Source organism: Bubalus bubalis, chromosome 9 (genome assembly GCF_019923935.1).
Source record: "Bubalus bubalis isolate 160015118507 breed Murrah chromosome 9, NDDB_SH_1, whole genome shotgun sequence".
Classification (NCBI taxonomy): Eukaryota; Metazoa; Chordata; class Mammalia; order Artiodactyla; family Bovidae; genus Bubalus; species Bubalus bubalis.
The window spans coordinates 41,209,401-41,237,357 of NC_059165.1; the positions used below are offsets into that span (position 1 = coordinate 41,209,401).

A 27,957-nucleotide genomic window follows, 5' to 3' on the forward strand; every position below is an offset into this window, starting at 1 on the left:
ATAAGAAACTTAAGTTTTTTGGGGTTTTGTTGTTATTGTTACTAAGTTCTTTACAACAGAACCCTGAGACTGGACTATGTGGGTCCTGGGTTCAGTAGGGTTACACACGCACCCACAAACACACACACAGAGAAATAGCAAAAGCTCACCAACCCTGTTTCTCATACCCCTTGAGAACAAGGTGGTCAAGATCTGTTCCAGTGGTGACCTTGTCTAGGCACGTCAGAAGGAAAGGGACCGGAATTTTGGCAAGCCACTTCTTAAAAGGTCATTGACCTCTGGTTTACACTACAGTTCAAACCATGAACTCTGTACTATAAATCATTGTTATTGAAAACAGCTTGGATGTAGTTTAAAAGTTCTTGGATTTATGAGCAGGAGACATGGGCTAAAATGCTTTTCCATAGCTCCCTAGCTTGGTGATCTTGAGTACATTTCTTAGCATCCCTTTAACTTCTGTAAAAGAAGTATAATAGTACTTTACTACATTAGTGCAACTGTGAGTTCATTGAATCTATGGGCTTATACATGCAGAATATTCCTTATTCATGTCTGTATTCTTAAGACATAGCACATGGATGGCAAATACACAGCCCCAGTGCTGCAACTCCCCTCCCCATGGAAAATACAGCTAATAAATAATAGCAGTTTGTTCCACTAAACCTGGCATAGGGCACTAAATAAGTAAATATTTGTTGAGTGCACGCATGAATGAACAGAATGCTCTAGGCAGTCACTACCAACTGACCAGAGCTGACTCCTGAGATGAAGCACAACTGCTAGCCCTGGCCCTAGTCTCTATTTCAGTATTAAATCACAATGCATGTCATTGATTGCTTGCCCATATCCTATAGACCAGAGACTATTTTTGTAAATAAAATTTTATTACAACATTATGCCATGCTTAGTCACGCAGTCTTGTCTGACTCATGCAAACCCATGGACTGCAGCCTACCAGGGTCCTCTGTCCATGGGATTTTTCAGGCAAGAATACTGGAGTGAGTTGCCATTTCCTTCTCCAGGGAATCTTCCTGACCCAGGGATCAAACCCATGTCTCCTGTGTCTCCTGCATTGCAGGCAGATTCTTTACCCTCTGGCAAGCAGATGAGACCCAAAGACATACTGCCAAGTATAGTGACCTAGAGCACTTTGGGTGAGGTGGAATTGAAGATTATAGAAGAGTGCAGACCAAGAGGAGAAAAGCATGGAGAGAACATGAAGGAGGAAGTCCAAAGTCAAATCTGGTCTCCCACCTACTGTGCTGGAAACCAGCACTACCTAATAAATATGTTTGATCTGTTGGGTCTTGAATCACATAAGTTTGATCTGTTGGGTCTACTTATAAGTGAAATTTTCTCGATAGTAAATACTGCATGATCCACAGATGGTTGAAACCACAGATGTGGAATCTCAGATGCAGAGGAACAGCTGGAGAAAACCATGTATAGCAAAGGGCAACTTTAAGTTATACAAAGATTTTTGACTGTGTGGAATGTCAGTACCCATAATCCCCTATGTTGTTCAAGAGTCAGTTGTATTTTGGTTAAGAACTTCAAAACTTTTTCTGTAGGCAGCTTACATCAGAATCACCTGAGGAGTTTGCTAACAAATTCCCAGGAATCATCTTACACTTAAGTCATGAACCCTTTTGGGGGAGAGGGGGATCCAGGAATCTTCATGGTTAACAAACTCCCCAGGTACTTTTTACACCCACTAATTTTTAGAACTGACCTAAAGAATATGACCTTTTCCCAAGTGAGAATTCCTGATTAGTATTTACCTCAGATGGCTCCCTTGTCACATGTATTTTCCATTGAAAGATGTTAAGATCAATGCATTCTCAAGATTTGAGTTCTATCTGTTGAAAGATACTTTTACTGCATCCATACTATGCTAAATATCCTGTCAACTCAACCAAAAGTACTGGATAATACTTTGCTTCAATGAATTGGCCAGTCAAAAATTGACTGATGATCCAAGAATCTCATGGAGACATTGGCCCAGAAAGAGATAAGGACTGTTGGGGGTGGTGGGGAGGAATACGTGATGGAATGACTATCTCTCTTATTGGAAAGTATCTTTATCCAAAAATAACCAAGATAAATTATTTGTGACTGTGACATAGGACAAAGAAATTCAGTATAACGGAGTTTACTATGGAAAAAATGCAACCAGTACAGTAAATCACTCTATGGGGAAAAACAAAAAGGAAACAGTGCCTCTAGAGATAAAAATCACCTTTCTATTTTTGTGAAAAAAATTTCCTTAGAAATATTGGGAAATAATTTATAGTAGGAAAAAAGCCATTATAAACCAAATAACCTTTCTACATGATAGTAAAGTATATTTTTAACATGGGCTCATTATACCTTATTTACTATCAATTCTAAGTAGGTTTTCACTTGCTGCCAAGGTTTGGCCCCAAGAGTATTAACACTAAAGCTAACCCTTTCTTCTCAAGGCTATAAATGTCCCTGAAAGGGGTTAAGGAATGAAGGTAGACTTCTCCCCAACTCCTGCCTCTGGGACTCATTTCCTGACTTTTCAATGGCAGTTATTCATTACTTGTGTACCTGGGGTATCAAGCTATCTGCCAACTATTCCCATTCAGATTCTGCAAGCAGAATTCAGAAACAGCATATATTTCAAAGAATTCTAATTTGTTTTGTTAAAGAACTGCAAAATGAGTAAAACTATATTGGAAAACAAAATAATCAGCTAGGAAAATAAATGATTTTTGATTCCTAACTCACACCAATATGAATTTCAGATGAACCAAAGATTAAAGTGCAAAATATGAAACCATAATGATTCTAGAAGAAAACACTGGGAAAATGTTATAATTTATGTTATGATTTTAATTTCTATGTAAAATTCAGATGCCAAAAAGATGTATGGATGAATTTTACTCTACCAAATTTTGCATGAAACAAAATGTCAAGGGGAAAAATCAACAATAAATGGCAAACTGGAGGAAAACTAGATTGTAATGCATATCATAGGCCAAAAGCTATTTTCACTAATACAAAAAGAGTCTTTAGAAATCAATAAGAAAAATCCAATTACCAAAGGAAAAATAGGCAAAGACTATACAAGTCATAGAAAATAAGCTAAAACAATTTTAAGCATATTCAACTTCCCCATAATAAAAGAAATGAACACTAAAAACTATATTGAGAAACCATCTTTTACCTATCAGACTGACAAAGAGAAAAAAAACTATACTACTTATATTGAAGGTAGGAAAATAGATGCTTTTAACACCTTATTGATGGGAAAGTGAACTGACTTAACCTCTGAGAAAGGCAATTTGATAATATTTACCAAAATTTTAAATACATACAGCCTTCAAATTAATAATTAAAGTCTAATGATTTATCATGAAATTTACCTGAACTTGTACACAATACCCATGATTGTTATAGTATCATTGTTTATGTTAGTAAAAAATGGAAACATTCTGAATGTCCATCAAAAGAGGGCTAGTAAAAGGAATTATGGTAAATGCATAGAGTAGAATATGGTATGAAGCGACTAAAATTAAAGAGGTAACTTTATATAATTATGTGAATAGATCAAATATATACTAAGCAACAAGGTGTAAAATAGCATATTGTGTTCATATATGATAGGGCTTCCCTAGTGGTTCAGTGGTAAAGAATCTGCCTGCTAATGCAGGAGATGCAGGAGATGCGGGTTTGATCCCTGAGTCAGGAAGATCCCCTAGAGAAAGAAATGGCAAAGCACTCCAGTATTCTTGCCTGGAAAACCCCAAGGATAAAGGAGCCTAATGGGCTATCATTCATGCGGTCACAAAGAGCTGGACCTGACTTAGTGACCAAACAACCACAAAGACAATGATTATACATGCACAGAATATTTCTAGCAGGTAGCAAGAGAAACAGCTAATAGTGGTTGCCTCTGGGGAAAACTGAGTGGTTGGGGAATAAGGGTGGGAGAGTGGCTCTTCAAGGTATATCTTTTGAATTCTGAACCATGGGCAAATACTACCTATTCAAGATATTTTTTAAAAGCTGCGAGAAAATTAGATAGCTATCCAAACCCTCTCATCATATTCTAAACGGGTCTTGAAGGCACACCTACTGCACCACGCCTATCTTGCATTAAGGCAAAGCCTAGAACCTTGGCAAATAGACGTCTAGGTAGGGGTCAGGGAGCAGCAGGCAAGGTTTTAAGGAACTCCCACAGTGATTCAAGCTGGATTTCCCTCCAACCATCAGGATGCAAGGCTGGTAGCTCAGATGGTAAAGAATCTGCCTGCAACGCAGAAGACTCAGATTCAATTCCTAGGTCAGGAAAATCCTTTAGGAGAAGGGAATAGCTACCCACTCCAGTATTCTTGCCTGGAGAATTCCATGGACACAGGAGCCTAGTGGGCTACAGTCTATGGAGTCACAAAGAGTCAGACACAACTGAGCAACTAACACACACAGACACACACACACACACACACACACACCACATAGCTGATTTTGTGGGTGGAGATTCCTCCACACTATATAGCAGGATGCAGCATAAATCACCTGGTGTATAGAAGACATTCAATATATTAGTCCCACTGCCTAATGTCCTTTTTGATGTTACTATGAGGAAACAGCTTTATTTTCTCTTTTTTTGCCCATCAAATTCTCCACTGGTTATTTTAACATTTTAATTAATTATTTATTTATTTGCCTGCGATAGGCCCTCATTGCAGCGTGCAGGATTTTTAGTTGGGGCATGCAAACTCTCAGTTGTGGCATGTGGGATTTAGTTCCCCCAACAAGGGATCAAACCAGGCCCCCTGCATTAGGAGCACAGAGTCTTAGCCACTGAACCACCAAGGAAATCCCACCCCTTTATTTCTTATGCTCTATCTTGGCCCTTTTTTCCAATCTCTTTTTTTCTTTCCTGCTGCCCAAAATGTAGACATAACAAAGGCACAAGCAAGGATGATTTGGCTTGATCGGAATCATTCAAAGATGAAGATGCTCTCTTGAGCTTACCAAAACCATGCCCCAATATCTAAGATATTTTCTCCAAATGCCTGTCTCCTCTGGCCAGATTTCTCCATGAGGCCTGAAGAAGACATGAACACTGAGGGAGATGATTAAGCTGAATCTCTGAGACTTTATAAGAAACTTCTAGAGAGGGCTAGTTCTCCATCAGCTAAATGTGGAAGCGGCCTGTGGAGCTGACCCTGACTGCAACAGTACTTTTGAACAGGAGTTCAGGGAACGGGTCCTTCTTGGGTCCTCGCAAGGAGGTAGTATGGGGACTGGTAAGAAACCCCAGCATCATTAATCATCAAAGAAATGCCACTTGGCTGTCATAAGACATATAATGAAAAAATGGGGACAAGGCACTGAGATCCTGGTGGTATGGGGAGTCCCCTGCAGTGCTTAATTTAATGGGCAAGGAAAGGCCTATTTTCTCAAGGGCCTAAGGGTTTCAAAAACATTTTTCAATCATATATTTTCATTTCAACTATAATTTCAAAAGAAAAAAAAAAAGTGTCCACCAACTACAAGACCAAAACTTCTCTGTTGCAGTGGCAATTTGCAGTCGAAAGTTTACTAGGTCAGAATTTCCCAAATAGGGGTTGTTTTCTCTACAGTTCAGAGAACTTTTCTCCTTTAAAAGGGGTTCATACATTACACATGTTTAAGAAACTGTGGTTTTCAGCACTGTCTTTTCAGGAAAGTGAAATCAAATGTGAATGTTCCCATGCTCTCCCATCAGTGTCTTTGCACCAATTAACAACCAGACACACCTTTGGAAAGCAGGGTTCTGGAAGAGCACGGAAGGCCTGGAGGAGGGGTGGTTGAGAATATGGAATAGCTGGGTGAGACATGAACAGGACACTGAGCAAGAGAAGGGTAGATGTCAATGGGCAGAAGAGGACCTTGAAAAAAGCCTCTGGAGTACCATCTAACATAATGTCAGGTGTCAGCCTCACAAATAGTCCGTGGGGATCCTGTGGCACCACCCAGAACTTGAGCTGCGTCTACCAGGACAGCCTCCCACTCCTACCCACCGTGTTCCTACTGCCAATGTCTGTGGCAGCATGCCATAAGCCCAAAACATTGACTAGCCTGGGATTCCTGCTCTCCTCTCTCTAAACCCCACTTATTCTTCAAGGTTTACCTTTTCCCTGACCTCCCCCAGTATATCTTACCATCTATGCTATATACTTCATCACTTATCTATAAACTGCTTGAAATGCTCACTGTTGATCAACCTACATTCCTCTTGTCTCCCGAAGAATTTTGCAAGACCCATATGGGTAAGCCCTAGGAAAGCATCAGCCCATAATAATCTGTTATTTTCATTAACTACAAAGCACTTTGGGGCATATTCTCTTATTTTACTCACATATCCATCCTATAAGGCAAATCAGATGGGAATTATTATAGATTTCTATCAAGAAAAGGAAACATGAATCCCAGAAAATTTGGTGAGTGATTATGAACCCATTAGTCAAATTCACAAGCATATTGATAAACTCTCTAATAGGCCAATCTTCATACTGACCTGAGAGTCTCTTTGATACTACATGATAAGTCATAAAATTTTTCTTCAAAAGAATGGCATACATCCTGGTCCAGCATCCTCACTACTTTGCCTTCACAATACTCATCTGGGTTGCAATTTTATAGTTATTTTGTGATCATGATCTTGCAGCAAAGTAGGTGTTTAATAAATATTTGCTAATGGATTCTACATCCTCCACTAGACTGTAAGTTTCATGAGAGAAATAACACATCTGTTTTGGTCATTAGCATCCCCTCAGCTTCCAATTGGAAAAAGCAATGGCACCCCACTCCAGTACTCTTGCCTGGCAAATTCCATGCACAGAGGAGCCTGGTAGGCTGCAGTCCATGGGGTCGCTAGGAGTCAGACATGACTGAGCGACTTCACTTTCACTTTTCACTTTCATGCACTGGAGAAGGAAATGGCAACCCACTCCAGTGTTCTTGCCTGGAGAATCCCAGGGACGGTGGAGCCTGGTGGTCTGCCCTCTCTGGGGTCGCACAGAGTCGGACATGACTGAAGCAACTTAGCAGCAGCAGCAGCAGCTCCCAAATAGTGTCTAGCACACAATAGGTCCTCATGAAATATTTACTGTTGAATGAATGATTCAATTAGTCAATGTCTAAATGCTCTCCTATGAAAAGCATTTTATATACCCACAAACAGATTTCGTTTAAAAATCTTTTTGTCAAACCCCCCCCCAAACCAGGGTAGTGAACCCAAAACAAAATAAAATTACTTCCAAGAAAATGAACTGTTCCCCAGTTGCAAATTGGCTCTAGATGCTGCTGCTTCACTCCCATTTACACTCTTTTCAGGAAGCTATTTCAGGTGATGGCATTATCATCGATGGAATTCAATAACGTGACTGGCTTTCCCCCCCTCGACGTTTATTTTCTATCATCCGTCTTACAGCGGGAGACCATTATCCAGTCAAACAACGTTCAATTTCATCGGCATTTTACCGCTTCAAGGAAACATGCAGAGCATCTGCACAAAGGGATGTGTAGTAAATCTAGACTTTTAATAGGTTCATTCTTTATTAGGTATTTATTTCGGGAGGCAAAGCCCTAATCAGATTAAGCGGGGAAGCTAAAAAACTATGGAAACACACAGAGAGATTCCAGTATTAGATGGATTTGGTTTAGGTTTCCAGTTTTCCTTTTATTTGCTTTTCTTCAGATGGCTGGAGAAATCCACACTGCAATCTCCAGTCCTTCAGATAAGAATTTGCGAAATGAAACCCAGCCAACGTTTTGTGTAAGGAAGTCACATTTGTCTTTCTCCTACGCAAAGTTATTGTGGGACGGGAATCCAGGAAAAAGCAGCTCCCGGAGCCAATGGTGAACCCAATTTACTGTGGCAGATGAATATAACAAAGGTGGTGGTCTAGATGTTTGGCCTCAAGGCACAATTCAATTTTCAGCTGTTTCAAAGCTATTATGTCAAAGGCTGTTTGCATAAACATAATGTCGCCAGGGTAATCTTAAGGAAGGCAGGACTGGAGACGTCTGCCCTCTACTGTCCAAAATGGAAATAGCGTCTGGACATCTCTTCAATCCAGAATTGGGCTACAAAAATGTCTATGATCCCACCAAATAATGGACCATCTCAGAACTTTCTGAAATGTTTTTCTCAAGCTTTAAAACCAGATGTGATTGTTAGGTTTGTTTTGAGGGAGAAAATGAAGTAGATTGAGGATGTGATGAGTTGATTGATGATGTGGGAACCTAGAAGAAAGCTATTTCCCTTCGTAGAATCTAAAGGAAAATTCCTTCACCCTCCCATCCACCCACACATATATATTTATATCATCACATTGATATTTAGTATGTTTTTTAACACAGAAGAAACAGACAATGACTCACAGGAAACAAATCAATACATTTCAAAAAGGACTAAAAATGTCACTATAATATATATATATAATGTTTATGAGGGGAAAAGTGGGAGAGGATATCTTTTCAGTTTCAAGTAAAAGTCTAGCTCCTTCTTTAGGTTTCTTCTCTTTTTGTTTTTTTTTTGTTTTTTTTTTTAACAAAAACTATGCCAAGATCTATGCTATGTACTTCATACCCTCAGAAAACAACTATCAACACATAAATGTTTTTCCTTCCAAATACAGATAATTACTAACTGAAACAAGGGATAGGCCACTTTGGGGGAGAATATTTTAAGTAGGGTGCAACAGTGGCAGCAACCCCATGGACTGCAGCCTTCCAGGCTCCTCTGTCCATGGGATTTGCCAGGCAAGAATACTGGAGTGGGTTGCCATTGCCTTCTCCAAAACAAAGGGAAAGGTCACGGGAAATACATAGAAGGTATGTTCCAGGGGACACTGGCCTAAACCCAAACTTGCATAAAGTCAGTCTTGAACCGTATTTGGAACAGAAAACTGCTCATTAGATGACACTGGACCCAAGAATTAATCCTCGACTGGATTTTCTAAACTGATGTCCCTATATCCAGAGCTGTCCTTAAATGCTTTATTCTACAAATGGCCAAACCTTGTTCAAGTCACTGGACACAAGATGTTCCTTCTGCATGCCCAGGCCCCCAGTAAGGCCACGTACCAAGAGAGGACAACATAAAGAAATACGTCAAAGTTACAGTCTAGTGCAGTTTATAGCTCAGGAAGAGAGACTGACATTCATTAGATTCATTAGACAATACCATCAAGTGATTAATTACAAAATGAAGAAGATTTTTTTAAATGATGTTCATAAGGCAGGTTTAATAGAGTACCTACACAAAGTCAGTCCCTATAATGGCAAAATATTTGTCTATAACAATAAAAAATATCTACTACTTACTGGACTCTTCCCTCATTTCAAACATTACATGAGGTCTTCATATGGTTTCCTCATAGAATCTTCACTACTCCCCATGGGACAGACATATTATTACCCCATTTTACTGATGAATAAATTGAAGCTCTAAGATGCAAGTAACTTGTCCAAGGCCATGCAGCCAATAAATGACTAACATCTAAGTACAAGGCCAACACCCTTCACAGTTTCCTACTTTTCTAATTACCTAAATATTCTAGAAAATTCAGTCACTGGGTTTATGTTGAGGATCAACAATGGTCACTTTAGGCAGAGCTGCTGTGTTTATGTGATTAAAGTTTCAGGAGCAAAAAATAAAATAGTTAACTCCTTTAAGCTATAGGGGGAATGGGAGGTGACTGCCCAGGGTAGTTAGTAGGTAATGTGCTTTCTGAGGCCAGATTGCTTGGGTTCAAATCCCAAGAGCCACCAATTACCAAATGTGTGACCTTGGGCAGGTTTCATCTTCCCACACTTCATTTCCTTAACAGTTGGATAGGGATGATAATAATAGTATCTTACCTCATAGGGTTGTTCATGAGGATTAAACAAGGTCACCCAGTATATATGAAGCAGTTAGAACAGTGTCTGGCACGGAGTAAGCATTGTATTTTGGATTCAGAATGAAAGCACAGGTGATGGTTTACCTCAAAGGGTTCTTGAGAAGATTCAATGAGATAATAGTTTTTAAGTGCTCAGAACAATGCCCCAAACTGAGTAGGTACTTCTTGGCTGCTCAGCGAAATCTCCTGTTGACTGTCCATGAGTAAGAGGAAGGGGGCTTCACAGCCAATGCCATCCCTGCAGCAACAATCACAGCTTTGAGATGAACCATGTGTGGGTTACCATCTAGGTGTCTGAGGCCACAGCACTCATCAGAGGCTCTGGTCTAACTGAAGAAGGGTCTTATATTGCACATTCATTTGAACTTGTCACAAACACAAAAGCCTAAGTGTAGGGGCTATACAGAACTACTCTATGTGGAAAAAAAAATTTAAGGCAAAAAGTTATTTGGTTTCTTTCCACATTACCAGTGGTTTGCCTCGCCCACCCACAAGGAAACGGGAATTCAGGGATTGAGTAACTTCTCTGTTGGTGTACTAAAGGATAGGAAGGCACAATAGAATAGTAATTTAGGACATGGAATCTGGAGGCAGGCAAACCTGTATTCAATCCCAGCTTCACTCTTTCCTTACATATGACCCTGACTGAGTAGCTTCAACTTTCTGAGCCTATTTTCTTGCAGGTAAATGGGAGAAAAAAATAGCATTTTCCTGATAAGTCTATTTTTTGGAAGAATAAAGCATGATAATGTTTTAATGATTAACAAGTGTTAATCATTAAAAACTAACATAAAAATAATAAAAGCCAGCACTTGGTGAGTGCTAACCATGCCAAGGTCTTTCTATGTCAGATTTATGCCTCAAAAGAATCCAGAATAAGTATTGCTATTAGTCCCATTTTATAGATGTGCTATGCTATGCTTAGTCATTCAGTCGTGTCCGACTTTTTGTGACCCCATGGACTGTAGCCCGCCAAGCACCTCTGTCCGTGGGGATTCTTCAGGCAAGAATACTGGAGTGGATTGCCATGCCTCCTCCAGGGGATCTTCCCAACCCAGAGATCGAACCTAGGTCTCCCACATTGCAAGCAGATATTTTACTGTCTGAGCCACCAGGGAAGCCCATCTTATAGACGATGTTTGAGATAATTGAGTCACTTGCTGGCATAGTCAGGATTTTAAATCAAGTCTTATACAGCCTAGAAAATAACATTCCATAAGTGGTAGCTATTATTTCATGTCATCAATTCCTCAATAGTTCAAACCATTATTTCTTATATGCTTACCTTTATGAAGCCAGGGCCTGTGAGAAAAGACCAAGCAGGACAAGTTGTGAATCTCATCTTCAGAGAGCTTTTAGAGTCATTGTTTAAAAAAGACACAGACACTTGATGAGTTATTACCTCATCTCTAAATTCTCCCAAATATAACCAGAGTCCTCCACATACAATATTCAACATTCCCCCTTATATTTGACTTCCCCAAATAATATCTCTATTACATGAAGTTAACACTATTCACCATTGGCATATTTGTTAGGAATTCTGAAGATGACGTATTGGAAATATGATGATGAAAAGCATATATTTACTATTCCAAGTACTCAGCATAGACATATATTATTTTTCCTAACATCCATAGATTCTTCTTCAAGTAACAGCATCCCAACCTTGCTCTGGAGGCCCCGTCTCCAGGTCTCAGTCCTTGTGCTTTGGGGAAAACTGATTCCACTTCAGGAGTCAACTGGCATTGAGGGAGGTAGAGGTGGGACTGATATTAACTCAGGCTTAGTCGATCAAAAAGCTGACTTCTCCATCAAGCAATTGCTTTGGGGTTGTAGTGGAGATTGACTTGTAATCAAATTAGAGCCAGAGAGGATTTTCATGGGACTGATGGGGAAAAGGCATCATGTTTTCCTCTGGGTCTGCTAGCAGTAAGGAGAATCTGAGTCTGGAGCTTCCATGGCCATTGCAGGGAACCTCGGAATGAAGTGAATAAGACATGAGGCAGAGCTGAGAAATGGAGAGAAATCAAGTCTTCATGACATCAGTGGTGCCCTTGAGCCATGTGATTACCACTAGAGAGAAATAATTTTTCACTCTTCCATGGAAATCCCTTCTCTACTTAAGCCAGTTTGAACTGGATATTTGTTACTTTCAGTCAAATTAATCTGTACTAATAGAGGGCTCCATAAATATAAATTCATTCATTAACAGTTGTAGAACAGAAGAAACTGACTCTAAATTCTTTCACACTTCTCATCCTTTGAACCATTGGCACAGCCTTGTGAAATGTCTCTCCAGAGTTAGAAATGGTTTTGAAAAACTAAAATGAGCAAAATATGCCTCAAAAACTAGAAATGAACCAAATGAATTTCACTAAACCTTAACTCCAACAATGTAAAAATAACATTGGCTTTACCATCCAACAAGTATAAACTCTATGTTCACAAAGCAAGATCACTCAAAACCCAGACCTGTGTGTGCCACAAGTAAGTTAAGATTAGGCTGAACCAAAAGTAAGTTAAGTTATAATTCCCAGATAACTGATTTGAAAAAAACAAAGCCTAAAACCCGAAGAAGTTTCCTTTTCAGGAAAGCAGACACTGTGAGGAAAAGCAGCATTTTTTTGTAGTAGGACAATCGTTTGAGAAATTCATTTATGTTCTTTTCCTTTCTATCTTTTCATCCTTCCTTTTCCTTGCATCCAGTCAGGTACCAAAGTCTGTGCTTCCCTGCCCCAGGGAAGGTCTGTGACTATAAAACACCTTTCTTCCTTGGTTTTTGTTCTCAAAAGCCTGCAGTGGCCATGGCAACCTGGTGGCCCATGGACATTTCACTTTGGCCTACACAGAATAATTTTAAATGCCTGAGGCAACACTTGACAGGAAAGAGATTGCTCATAAAAGTCTAGATTTCTAGATTTTCTTGAAAAATCACAAGATTCAGCAACACAGGGCAACATGAGTGATGACAGCAAGCCAGAACTAGGCAGCAGCCCCTTCTAGACAGACGTGCCAAGCTATTTCACTCACCTCTATTCTTATCTAGCCGCTGCAGTCACTTGAGTTTGCAATTCCTGGCCTAAATCTCAAAAGAGGGCATGCCAGGATAGTCCTAAAGGGATGAGAAAATAGAGTTGGAGATTAAAGGGAATTCCTCTGAAGGCAATGGCAACCCACTCCAGTACTCTTGCCTGGAAAACCCCATGGACAGAGTAACCTGGTAGGCTGCAGTCCATGGGGTCGCTGGGAGTTGGACATGACTGAGTGACTTCACTTTCACTTTTCACTTTCATGCATTGGAGAAGGAAATGGCAACCCACTCCAGCGTTCTTGCCTGGAGAATCCCAGGGACGGGGGAGCCTGGTGGGCTGCCGTCTCTGGGGTCACACAGAGTCGGACACGACTGAAGCGACTTAGCAGCAGCAGCAGCAGCTTATAAAAGCAAAAATAAAAATAATTGCTCTAAAAATTAAAGATATTTTCAAAAGTTGAAGAGGAAGACAAAGAGCTGCATTCTCTCAATGAGCATCAGAGACCTGAGGGGGCTGATTAGTAATGTTCTGGAAAAATAGCAAGATTTCAGCATGGAATGGCTGTGTAGTTCTCTACTTTAAAAAAGATAATCTTGTTCCATTTGTGGATTAAAAGCAGCAGGGCAAGAATCATACCACATGGGCTGGATTCATGATTCTCAGCAACCAAGGCACACTGAGGGCCAATGACCCAGGACCCTCCCCAAGAGATGTCCCCAGGACTAAGTAAGGTTGAATTTCTAACCCACCAGGAAGAGAGAACCTCAGTTGTTTTCAAATAAGGGTCCCCAATCTCTAGGATCTATGCCTGATGATCTGAGGTGGAGCTGATAGTAATAGAAAGTGAAAGAAAGTAAAAGTGAAGTTGCTCAGTCATGTCCGACTCTGCGACCCCATGGACTGTAGCCTACCAAGCTTCTCCGTCCATGGGATTTTCCAGGCAAGAGTACTGGAGTGGGTTGTCATTTCCTTCTCCAGGGGATTTTCCTGATCCAGGGATTGAACCTGGGTCTCCCCCATTGTAGGCAGACGCTTTTACCATCTGAGCCACCAGGGAAGTTCAATAGTAATAGAAATATGTGCTAAGTCACTTCAGTCGGGTCTGACTTTTTGTGTCAGGCTCCTCTGCCCATGGGATTTCCCAGGCAAGAATACTGCAATGGTTTGCCATTTATCAGATCAGATCAGATCAGTCGCTCAGTCGTGTCCGACTCTTTGTGACCCCATGAATCGCAGCACACCAGGCCTCCCTGTCCAGCACCAACTCCCGGAGTTCACTCAGACTCACGTCCATCGAGTCAGTGATGCCATCCAGCCATCTCATCCTCTGTCGTCCCCTTCTCCTCCTGCCCCCAATCCCTCCCAGCATCAGAGTCTTTTCCAATGAGTCAACCCTTCGCATGAGGTGGCCAAAGTACTGGAGTCTCAGCTTTAGCATCATTCCTTCCAAAGAAATCCCAGTGCTGATCTCCTTCAGAATGGACTGGTTGGATCTCCTTGCAGTCCAAGGGACTCTCAAGAGTCTTCAGGGCACAATAAATGCAATGTGCTTGAATCAACCCAAAACCATGCCTCCCCCCAACCCCCAGTCTATGGAAAAAATTGTCTTCCATGAAACTGGTCTCTGGTGCCAAAAAGGTTGGGGACCTTTGTTTTCAAGGAAAGATAAGTGTGATAGTTCTTGAGCATATGAGATTGAGAATTGCTACAATTTCCGAGTGTCCCAGAAAGTCACAAACATACCCACCCAAATTCTTTCATCCCTTGGTTTTGCCCTGTTTTTTTCTTTTTTTTTTTTTTCCCCATACATCTGGCTGGGTTTCTCAGATGGCCTGTTCCTAGAGCTCCCCTAGCCTTGGCCTACAAATACTTGGGTTTTATAGTGCCATTAGCCCCAAGATGTTTGGAAGTTTCTGTTGCTCTGACCTGAACACTGTGATCCTGAGATTGAGCAGCAATTTCCAGATTCCTCACATACTAGAAGAATCCAAGTGGATAGTTTTTTACCTAACAATAAAGTTCAGCTCAGGCCAGTCTGAAGAACGGGGTGATAAGACACTCCTGTGGTCTCTATAAAACTGAGAAGAAAAGTGGAGCCCTCTCTGGTTGTACAGGAGGCAATAATTCCACAGGGTCAGTTCCCTGGTGGCTCAGGTGGTAAAGAATCCATCTGCAATGCTGGAGACCCGGGTTCAGTCCCTGGGTTGGGAAGATCCCTGGAGAAGAAAATGGCAGCCCACTCCAGTATTCCTACCTGGAAGGCCCATGGGCAGTGGAGCCTGGTGGCTACAGTCCATGGGGTCGCAAAGAGTCAGACATGACTGAGCGAGTAACACTTCCCTTTAAGAGCATCAGCTTTAAAGTCAGAGAAACCTAATTCAAATCATGGCTCTGTCACTCACCAGCTTTTTTGTTTTTCCTTCAGTTCAGTTCAGTCGCTCAGTCGTGTCCGACTCTTGGTGACCCCATGAATCGCAGCATGCCAGGCCTCCCTGTCCATCACCATCTCCTGAAGTTCACTCAGACTCACATCCATCGAGTCAGTGATGCCATCCAGCCATGTCATCCTCTGTCGTCCCCTTCTCCTCCTGCCCTCAATCCCTCCCAGCATCAGAGTCTTTTCCAGTGAGTCAACTCTTCGCATGAGGTGGCCAAAGTACTGGAGTTTCAGCTTTAGCATCATTCCTTCCAAAGAAATCCCAGGGCTGATCTCCTTCAGAATGGACTGGTTGCATCTCCTTGCAGTCCAAGGGACTCTCCAGAGTCTTCTCCAACACCACAGTTCAAAAGCATCAATTCTTCAGCGCTCAGCCTTCTTCACAGTCCAACTCTCACATCCATACATGACCACAGGAAAAACCATAGCCTTGACTAGACGAACCTTTGTTGGCAAGGTAATGTCTCTGCTTTTGAATATGCTATCTAGGTTGGCTTTTCCTTAGGCAGCCTCAATTTCTTCAAAACAACAGTACTCATCCTACAGTTTTGTTGGGAAAGTTCAATGAGATAATGGATAGAAAGTATCTAGTTCAATATCTGTTCACAGTAAAAACTCAACTAAGGATTAGCTATTAAAAAGAGTAACTTCTTTGAAAGCTGCTAAGAGAATAGACTCATTGGAAAATACTCTGATGCTGGGAGGAATTGGGGGCAGGAGGAGAAGGGGATGATAGAGGATGAGATGGCTGGATGGCATCACCGACTCGATGGACATGAGTTTGAGTGAACTCCGGGAGTTGGTGATGGACAGGGAGGCCTGGTGTGCTGCAATTCATGGGGTCACAAAGAGTCGGACATGACCGAACGGCTGAACTGAACTGAACTGCACTGAAGAGAATAGATCTTAAAATTCCCATCACAAGAAAAAAAATCTATAATTATGTATGATGATGGATGTTAACTAGACTTATTGTGATCCTCTCATAATACATACAAATATCAAATCATTATGTTGTACACATGAAACTAACATAATGGTGTATGTCAATTATATCTCAATTTTTAATTAGTTTAAAAAGTTATTGCTGTTGATGAAAAACAGTCCAGGTTTTCTGAGAATTCAGAGCCTAGATAATGAAACCTGCTAAATCAGCATGTGCCCAGTGATTTCATCCTTGAATATGCACTAAAGAAAGTGTAGGACACAGTGCCAGCACATGGCCACTCCAACCTCTGCTAAATGGAATATAAATACTTATCAGCCCCTCACTATGCACAGAGGAAGAACCAGAGCTTCCGTGTGCTGAAGGAAAATGGAAGCTGATACACACAAGGTATATGAGAAAGGAATTTCAAAAGGTCAGTTGTTAGCTATTCCAGAGAACAGGAAGGAACCAAGATCAGTCAGTGGAGCCAAATAATCAGGACCAGAGACATCAGACAAAACTGTGAAGAAAGGCCAGGTTTTGTTCATCCACTACTCTCCTTTTTGGTATATTAGAATGAATCCTTCCAATTAGGAACCCAATGTTTCATGTTGCCTTTAATGCCCAGGGTCTCCAAGTAAGCTAAATTTCTCAAGTACTCTTATGTACTCTGAATATTTAGGAAACATACCCTCTGCTCAAAAACTTTCACATGTTCCCTTGAAACAAGTATTCTCTTTCCACTAATCCAAAAAACTAATTTATTCAAAAGTATTATGAAAGAATAGAGGTTTCCTTCACTACCATTTTTATCAAATCTGCATTTTTGTATGTTCTTAAATATGCCAAGACAAGCATTGAGTCTACCCCCAAGAATAACTAAGACATGGTGTGGAGCAGCCAGGACTGGAGTTAAAGTTCAGTTATGAGCTGTGAGGTGCTCCATAAACAAGACAAGGGATGAGCATTACTGTCTAGGCACTGTTTCTTAAACCAAGGCAGGAAGGTGATTCTTTGCAATTCTATGGACTGTAGCCTGCCAGGCTCCCCTATCCATGGCGATTCTCCAGACAAGATTACTGGAATGGGTTGCCATGCCCTTCTCCAGGGGATCTTTCTGACTGAGCGATCAAACCCACGTCTTATGTTTCCTGAATTGGCAGGCAGGTTCTTCTACAGCTGTCACTACCTGGGAAGCCCCTAGTAAGGTGATACCCCTTCCTATATAGGCAAAGCCTCCTTCTTCCTTCCTCCTTCCTCCCACCTCAATCTCTCAGCCAGGCTAAGCCCCAGGCAAATAGAGACTTCGAGGATGGCAAAGGTGGCATAATATGCAGATCTTTCTGTGGAGAGAATTCATGGCCCGCAGAAAGACACTTTTAAAATCACCTCTGTCTGGTACTCTCAAAATATACAAATATCTATGAAAAGATATTGGAGAATTTTGTTTTGAATTTACATTTGAGCTCCTGGAATGCATTTATTTCTTTATCATGTCATCTGGATCTTCTCAAACCCTTGAAATCTTAAATAGGATTACCTCAAAATCCCTATTCTGCAGTGTGGGGGACGCTCTACAGCTAAAAGACCTGTAATTTCTTCAATGCTCAATTCTTTCTCCCTGACTCCCATGTCCAGGGGACTATCTCTGCTTTCCACTGAAGAAACTCCAAAGTGAAGTTCAATCCTTCCTTGGGTCACCTCCAATGATCCACCCATAGAGAGCTAGATATGAACAATGAGGATTTTTCAGAACATTTCAGAAAAAAACACAGCACATACCCTCCAGTGAGCTACATTAGAAACCACATTAAATGATCCCTATCTGACTGTCCATTAGATGGATCCAAGCTTCCCATGACCTTTTTACAACTCATAACTGATACCAAACATTGTTATGCCCAACCTTGTTTGTGGCAGTTGTGCTGCTATTGTAATTAAGTGATTTAATTCAATATAAACAAACAGACAAAATGTAAGTATGAAAACACAGTTTTCATTTCTATCAAGACTATGTTAAGGAATCTCCAATACTGTTCTCCATAGTGGCTATATCAGTTTACAATCCCACCAACAATGTAGGTGGGCTCCTTTTTCTCCACACCCTCTCCAGCATTTATTGTTTGTAGATTTTTTGATGATGGTCATTCTGATGGTGTGAGATGATACCTCATTGTAGTTTCGATTTCAATTTCTCTAATAATGAATGATGTTGAGCATCTTTTCATGTTTTTCTTGGCTATTTGCATGTCTTCTTTGGAGAAACATCTGTTTAGGTCTTCCACCCACTTTTTGATTGGGTTGTTTGTTTTTCTGGTATTGAGCTGCATGAGCTCCTTATATATTTTGGAGATTTCATTCTTTGTCATTTGTTTCATTTGCAATTATCTTCTCTCATTCTGCAGGCTGTCTTTTCATCTTGTTTATAGTTTCCTTTACTGTACAAAATATGGAGCTCAACCCATAGTCTGTGACAACCTAGAGGGGTGGCATGGGGGTGGGGGTAGGGAAGAGGCTTAAGAGGGAGGGAATGTATGTATACTTATGGCTGATTCACGTTGTTATCTGGCACAAGCCAACGCAACATTGTAAAGCAATTATCCTCAAATTAAAAATAAATTTTTTAAAAACAGTTAAATGTTTTGTATAGGCTTGATAAAGGTGTTCTTATAGAGAAATTATTATCAGGTTCAATTTTTGAGAAAAAAGATCACTATAAGACAGGGATGGTAATAAACCTCTGGAAGGACTCCATGCTGAGATCACTTTCCAAGTTTCTTTTAAGTTGATAAGATACAATTTTTTAAAAAATGGAATTCATAGATGATGCATTTGGAGTGCCTGGTGCAAGAAAAGCAAGGAACTCCAAAAGCAGCCACTTGGCCAGAAAACAAAGACCTTGGCCAGACATCAAATGATAAGTCAATGAATATATTATGGGTCTTAAGTTAAAATAAAATGTATAAATGTGTTTTTTAATGATACCCTGATTCAACTATTTTTTAATTAACTGTGGGACTGTTCCTGTTATATCAGATTAGAGAACTTCTGCCAGTCTTTAAAATTCACAGTTCACAGGGATATTTTCAAAGTTCTGAGTGTCCCCTTACCTAGTCCTTTTTCTACCCAATACCCAGCTGCCCCTATAATTTCAAATATCATCCTCCCCCTATCATGGTTCGTTTTCTTAAATTGTCTTTTTTGGGGGGAACATGAACATGTTAGTTGCTCAGTTGTGTCTGACTCTTTGCAGCCCCATGGACTGTGGCCTGCCAGGCTCTTCATCCATGGGATTTCCCAGGCAAGAATACTGGAGTGGGTTGCCATTTCCTTCTCCAGGGGATCTTCCCAACCCAGGGACAAAACCTGTGTCTCCTGCATTGATAGGCAGATTCTTGACCACTGAACCACCTGGGAAACAATTATACATATGACAAGATAACAAACCACTCTTCAAAGACAATGGCAAGAAAACAACCAGGAAGAGATATTTGCAACAAATATAAGAAATAAAAATAGAAAATTAGCAAAAGACATGAACAGACATTTCACATAAAGGGAAACAATGAATAGCAATAAACATACAAGATGTTCAGTCTTATAAGTAATAAGAAAACAATGTATTAATTTCAATAAGATATGATTTCACATCTTAGGCAAAAACTAATAAGGCTGACAATAGCAAGCATTGCAGGGGCGGAATTCCCACACATTGCTGGTGGGACAGCAACTTCTATAAACATCTGAGAAAACAATGAGCATAAAGTGGAAAATACATCTATTCTCCAATCCAACAGTTCCATTCTTAAATGTACACAGTAGAGAAACACTTACCTTTGTGTACTAGGAAGACATGTGTGAAAATGTTGACAGCATTGTCTATAACAAAAATAAAAACAAAACTTGAAACAACCCAAATGCCCCCTCAAAAGTATCATGGATTAAATAGGTTGAAATATATTTATCCACTGGATCACTGTACAACAGTGAAAATGAAGGACACACAGGAGTCATCAAAGATTGATGATGTCTACTTCTTAGGCTGGATGGTGTGTATGTGGTTGGTTATTTATCATCACTCTTTATACTGTCCGTCTTGCTATAGTCAGCCATTTATGTGCATATTTCACTGTATTTTCTAAAAGAGTAAAAAACTCACAAGTGCTACGAAGAAAAAGGATCAACAGCCAGGTGAGCATATGCCTCTTTCATATCTTCTATATAAAGCAAAGGCGAAAACGAAGTCGCTCAGTCGTGTCCGACTCTTTGTGACCCCATGGACTGCAGCCCACCAGGCTCCTCCATCCATGGAATTTTCTAGGCAAGAGTACTGGAGTGGGTTGCCATTTCCTTCTCCAGGGGATCTTCCAACCTGGGGATCGAACCAGGGTCTCCTGCATTCCAGACAGACACTTTACCAGGGAATCCCAAATCTTCTGTATGATACCTCCCAATTCTGATGGGACCATAACCTGCTTCATCCCTACAATGAAACAGTAAAGAAGTAATTTGAATCAACTCAATCAATATGGGCCATCAAAATACATCAGTGTGACCTCAACGTGGATTTAGACTAAAGTCTTGGATTAACTAAGTGGATGAATCTCAACAGAGAGACCACCTCAGTTTTTTTGCTATATACACATGTGTACTAGTTTTTATTCTATTGATCAATGTTCTAGTGTACCAAAAATTCATTTTCAGAGTGACTAGAGGGCCACGGCTCCCTCAATACCTATTTCCTGAGTCTCCTCAAAAGATCTTCACAATTTTTGCCAAAAGAATAAGGAAAGAACTTTGTAGCCTGAATGATTTTTCAGAGCCTGTATTCTTAACCAGGAATTCAGGAATAGGGTTCAAACACTCAAGAAATTCCTGAAAATATATATAAAACATTGCATTCATGTGAATGTGTGTGTGTTTTAAAGGAAGGGAGGTTGTAACCACCATTTGAGTTTCAAATATGACCTTCTAAAAAGCAGCCAGATTGCTCTCTTAATGGGATGACTAATCACACCTAGGTCCCAATTTTAGATTGAAAGTTATATTATTATGTCCTGGGAAATCCCTCAGGCCTGAGAACACCAGGGTTGTTGTTTACTATAATACAGGGTTTCCAGATAAAATTAAGAATGTTCAACTAAATTTGAATTTCAGACAATGAATTTTTTAGTATAAGTATGTCCTGAGAATTATTTGTTGCTATCTGAAATTCAGATTTAACTGGGCATCCTAAGTTTTTATATGCAAATTCTGACAACCCTACCCTAATAGAACAATTAATAATAATAGTATAAATAGGAAGAGTAGTAACAATAGCAATAACTAACAATCACTGAGTATTTCTTTCATGTCAGGCATAATGTCTTATTCTATTCTAACCATATCACAGGAGGTTAGGATTATCACCATTTCCATTTTATGGATGCAGTAATTAACGATTAAAAAGATGAAATAGCTTGTCCAATATCACATAATTAGTCAATGGCAAAATCAAATTCAAATTCAAGATCCATGTTCTATGAATGGGTGAAGGGAGAAGTCTGTACCTACAGATGCCAAAGTTAGCAGAATTTGCCACCTGAATTCCCTCCCATAACTACCCCCTCTAATCTTTGTAATCAGTAACTTACACCTGGGCTCTAAACACTTGACAGGCTGTGCATGGGAGGCTAACAGATTAGAAGCATTAGCACCATGACTTGACAAGCATCCTGTTTCTCAAACCCTGCTCTAACTCCCCCACTTTTCTCATAGGCTTTATCAGCAAGACTTTCCCTGAAGTCTTTCAGCCCACGAGTTGACAGAGGCTTAGAACATCAGCTGAAAATTCATTTGCCTACTTGAGCTGCTTCCTGTTCCCCCAATCTATTAGTAAGCATGCCTGTTCAGAAGCTAAGTCGTGTCCAACTTTTTGCAACCCCATGGACTGTAGCCCATCAGGCTTCTCTGTCCTGTCCAAATAGTCTTCAGGTTAGAATGATACTTTAATGGAGGCTGTCTAGATTTGCCTGGAACTGAGAGACTGCCAAGGAAGCAGACTTTCAGTGCTAAAAATGGGAAAATCCCAATAAAACTAAGAAAGCTGGTCACCTATCTGTTTGTTAGATGAATCACACACTTGCATTAATGTTATCTCACTTAATTGTCAGCAGAACCCTGGGATAGGGACATTTTACAGACAAGGAGATGGAACTGCAGAGATATTCAGTAATTGCTCAAGTGTGCAGACTGCCTGAATCTGAACCATGAATCGGACCCTGAGTCACTTCATCAAACTTTTCTAGTATCTCAAATCCCTTATCTATAAAAACAAGAATAATATTATAACCTGCTAGCACATTCTACGAAGGTTATGTGAGATAACACATTTAAAACACACAGCACAATGCCTGGTGCTTAATAATGCTCATTGCTGGAAGCTATCATATTAATAACTGTATTTTATTGCTAAAAGAATGAGGTATGGAGACCGTTCTGTCTTATCTGCATCAATCTCTAAGGTTGGAATATCTCCAAAATGTCCTTCTTTCCCTTTACAGCAAGTTATTCAACTCTCATTGGTTTTTTCCTAAATATTTTTAAAAGCCACATTTTCTGCTTTTGCTCTCTCCTGTGAGTTCCACATTCTGATCACAAGCTGTGCATACTATGGAGTCCTTTTATTCAATCTATATTCTGCTGTGTCTTTCACAAGCTCAAAGGGAGTAAAGATCAGTCAGGATCTCCTTAATGAACAAATTCTCCAAGACCCTGCCCTGAGTGACTTGGTGAGCACAGAGACCACCTATTCTGCTTCCCTCACCTCTGAGTTATAAACCATTGCATGTGCTCAATAAATATTTACTGAGTTCATGAATTAATCAATCAATATCACTTCCTCCATTATCAGCCATGCTTGCCACTCTGTATTTAGAATAAACCCTTCCATTCTGCAAGTCTTATTTTTACTTCCCATCTTACAATTGCTAATTTTCTAAAATGTTCAATTAGACAAAGCTATTCACCAACCCAGTCACAAGAAGAAAATTGTCAGACTAAGTAAGAGTCAAGGGATGAATGAAGCTAGGGTAGAAGGAATAACAAACCAAAAGTCAGAAGAACTGAAAAGCCATATTTGCCAAGCATCAGCTCTGTATCTTGGGAGGAAAAGAAAGGCATGAGAATATTTGTGTAGCTCTTGCTACAGGCCAACTCTGGACTAAACACATTCTAAAGATTTTTTCAGTTTAATTCCCCTGCCAAGAAACTATTTCTGTTCTGTTTTTACGAGTAAAGAAATTAAAACTCAGGGATTTTAAGCATTTTTATCCAAGTTACATCTAGTAGTGAACTTAAGATCTGAATCCAGGTCTACTGACTACACAATACAGATTCTTCTAATTTCTCCCATCACCATTAAGCTGCTTTCTTAAAATAAGTGATTGCCATAGAAAACTGTTTCATTCAAACAGTCTCTAGTTTATGGGCCCAACACACTTCCCTTGAGTCAGATTTTGTTATCTATTTAAAACTTAGTTTTCCTCGAGGAAAAAGAAGGAGATTGAAGTAGATGATGCCTTTCACATTTTAAATCCTGTGACTTGGTACCAATGCACTGAGATTCACTCTGAAAAAGAGTTGGAGCACTCAGAAGAAGTCTGTCTGTGTGTTCAAGCATCCCTCCTTCTAGCATTATCAATCTGCCATATTAATATGTTAAGCTTGAGAGAAGAAATATGGAATAATGATTCCCTATATCTTTCAAGTAAGGGGATCCAGGTAGCACCAAGATACTAGAGGATTGAAATCAGCATGATTGCATTGACTTTGAGTGTGTCATGGCAGAAGAACAAAAAATGGGTTCTTTCATCACAGCTCCTTAACATGTTCATTCCAAATAGTCCAAGAAAAAGAAAGCTCTCCTTTCCATTTTCTTCTGGTGTTGGCATTGTTCAACATATAAACCATATTGGCGACCTACTCCATGCTTCCAGGAGCCCATCAAAAAGTAATAACCCCAATGCCTTAGAGCTGGGTAAATTTGCTGCTCTCAGAATCGCCACCCAGCTTAGAAGAGTTGGCTGACTTGAATAGATGGGACCAAAAAAATGTTCCAATTGGCTTTTTCAGAATCTTGTCTAATTGAACCATCTGCTGGAGGATAAAAACCATGTCATTTGGGCATGGTGATTTTAAATACACTGCCAGCATGTGCAGGATAAAGAAGAATTGGTGGCGTGTTGGTGATGGCTACAGAACTTAGCACATCTGAGAACCAATCCTGAAATAGAACTTCCTAAATGCAAAATAAAAAGCATCCATTTTCCCTCCATGACCCCTGCTTCAATCCATAAAACCAAATATATGCTTACATATATTTGCCCAAATAAGGACATTCCTAGCTTTGTCTTCCCCTTCTGTTACTAAGAATAAGTCTAACACAACAAAATGTAAGTCACCCTTATGGCTCAGTTTGCAGGGCTCATTAAAGTCCTCTTGACTTATCCTCCATTCTACCTATTCACCCCAAAAATATATTAAACTCTGGCTTTATCACAGTGGCTGATATTTCCATTATATCCTCCCTTCATATCAAATGTGTATGTATCTCTCTAAGATGTGGAAACATAGTGTGATAGGTGAGATTCCTTAGACTCAGATCTTGGGAGGAGGGTTCACAGGCAAGTGATTTGTTAAAGAAATGCTCCCAGCAGAGATCAACAAGAGAAAAGCAGGGTGGGGAGACGGAGAAGCTATACCAAGGTTTGCTTTCTGGCAAATCCGAATGAAGAGTAGATTCATCCCGATCCCACAGGGAATCCTGGAATGTAAGTCACATACCTCAAAATTTGTCTCAATTTGAGATAAGAAAGTTGGGCTTTCACACTCCCACACAAATCAGCTATTGGCCAAAAGCAGCCCTGGGCAAATAAACCCCAGGTACTTCTACCACTCTGAGAATTTGAGTGAAGCCACCCCTATAGAACAAGAGTGGCCCTCAGAGACACAAAATCACAAGGACAGGTCATAAAAGAAAAAGCACCAGAGGAAGGTACATGAAAAGGGTCTAAGGGGATCTGACAGAGCATGACAGCATCTGCTACATGCATGAAGCTTTTCTCAGCCTTCAGTGGTTTAGGGAAAAATGGCTACCTTAGAAGAGAACAGGATCCAGGAGGGAGGGTGCAGATGACAAGAAAGTTAAGTGACAGGATACTACTGGGTAAAAGGAAGTAGGGCTGTATGAGGGGGCAGGGTTGAAGTCAAAAACACTGGGAGCCAAAGGAGAAGACTCAATAAGGGAGGGAAGTAGAAGAACAAGGTGCTATCCCGATAGCATTTGTACATCTGGGGAAACAGCTACTGAGCAGTGCAAAGGAGGGAGAAAAGACCAGAAGGAAGGGCACTAGATGAAAATGGGGGTCTAGTTCGGCCCCAGCAACCTCACTGTGACTCTGGACAAGCCATTTTCCCTCCCATCATCTCAGCTTTATCTTTGGTAAAATGAGGGCTGACCAGATTCAGTTCAATCACTCAGTCATGTCCAACTCTTTTGAGACCCCATGGACTGCAGCACACCAGGCTTCCCTGTCCATTACGAACTCCCGGAGCTTACTCAAACTCATGTCCATCAAGTCGGTGATGCCATCCAACCATCTCACCCTCTGTCGTCCCCTTCTCCTGCCTTTGATCTTTCCCAGCATCAGGGTCTTTTCCAATGAGTCAGTTCTTCGCATCATGTAGCCAAAGTATTAGAGTTTCAGCTTTAGCATCAGTCCTTCTAATGAATATTCAGGACTAATTTCCTTTTGGATTGACTGGTTGGATCTCCTTGCAGTCCAAGGGACTCTCAAGAGTCTTCTCCAACACCACAGTTCAAAAGCATCAATTCTTCGGCGCTCAGCTTTCTTTATAGCCCCCCTCTCACATCCATACATGACTACTGGGAAAACCATAGCTTTGACTAGATGGACCTTTGCTGGCAAAGTAATGTCTCTGCTTTTGAATATACTATATAGGTTGGTCATAGCTTTTCTTCCAAGGAGCAAGCTTCTTTTAATTTCATGTTTGCAGTCACCATCTGCAGTTGACCAGATTAGGACTTTCCAAAGTCTACTGCAAGAAACACTAGAATTTAATGAGCTATTGATAGGTGTTTGTGGCAAAGGGTTCTGCAGACACAAAGTTTAGAGAGCACTGCAGTTTCCTCTTGGAAGTCCACATTAACAAACTAAAAACCCTGCCTTTAAAAACTTAACTGCTAAACTCTGTCATTTGCTTGACCATAAGACTCTTCTGGTCCAGATATCTAGAATTTTCTGTGAGAACACTAATGTTTGGGAAATCAAGTTTACTTCTTGCTCAAGTGTTGATTCTATTATTTCACAATTTAACAATTCTTGCACTCAGAAATTAGGTGAAATAAAAATGTGTCCATTGAGGGAGACTCATGGCTATCAAAAGGCAACCAAGAAACTCAGTGATAACATTTACAACTACCAGGTATCAAGCAGTTAACCGATGCCAAGCACTTTGTAAATACCATTTGATTTGATTTCCATAGGGTCCTTGATGAGTATTTTTATCTTCACTTTTCATATGATGTAACTGAGACTCAGATAGGTTCATTAAGTTGCCTTGAGCTCATAGTAAAGTTTAAAGCCAGGTGCGAAGCCTTAGCAGCCTAATGTCATGCCCCAGTGTTTGTCATTACCCAACTCTGTGGGGGGGTCTTTGTTTCTCATCCTTCTCAAGTCATTCTTCATGTGTGAGAATCTTTGTCTTTTTGTCACTTCACCTTTGATACATCTATAAAATGAGGCTAACTGTCCTGGTCAACGTGTATATTTGGAAGCTTTCACAAAAATAATTATAAACTGTTTTCCAAATAAAAAATGTTCTAAAATAATTTGAAGCTAATGTTGAAGACAAAAAATAAAATTCCATACATAGCTGTATGACGTATGAGAAAATTGCTTCAATGAATCAACAAGAGGAATTATGTCAACATGATGAGGAAGCAATGATGCTATTTTAAGATGAAATCAGAGCAATTTTTACTGAGAGTCTGTTATGTTTTCTCTCACCCTTCTGGTAGACTACTTTGTTTCAAGGTCTAAGAGACTCTTCCTTACCACTGTCATATCATTATTGCTTCTAGAAATGTCCTTTGCTCTTCCTCCACCTATCCAAAGCTTTAAGACTCTGCTTAGATCCTAATTCCTCTGTAATATTCACACTCTCTCCCGTATAACCTGTGGTCAGTACTACCCACTGATGCCAAAGACTGACCCCACCTGTATTGATCTGACCTGCCCAAACAGTAAGTGCCTATCTGGGTTCAATCAGCCTGCTATAACAAAAATACCACAGACTGGGTAGCCTAAACAACAAATATTTGCTTTTCACAGTTAGAGAAGCTGGGAAGTCCAAGACCAAAATGCCACAGATTTGGTGTCTGGTAAGAGCCCACTTCGGAGAAGGCAATGGCAACCCACTCCAGTACTCTTGTCTGGAAAATCCAATGGACGGAGGAGCCTGGTAGGCTGCAGTCCATGGGGTCGCTAAGAGTTGGACATGACTGAGCGACTTCACTTTCACTTTTCCCTTTCATGCTTTGGAGAAGGAAATGGCAACCCACTCCAGTGT

At 40.4% G+C, this 27,957-nt stretch overlaps 1 pseudogene; it reads left to right on the forward strand.

Annotated features, from left to right (window-relative positions):
- Positions 1-5,174: 5,174 nt before the first annotated feature.
- Positions 5,175-27,957, forward strand: part of LOC102391089 — a 71,029-nt pseudogene continuing 48,246 nt past the window's right edge.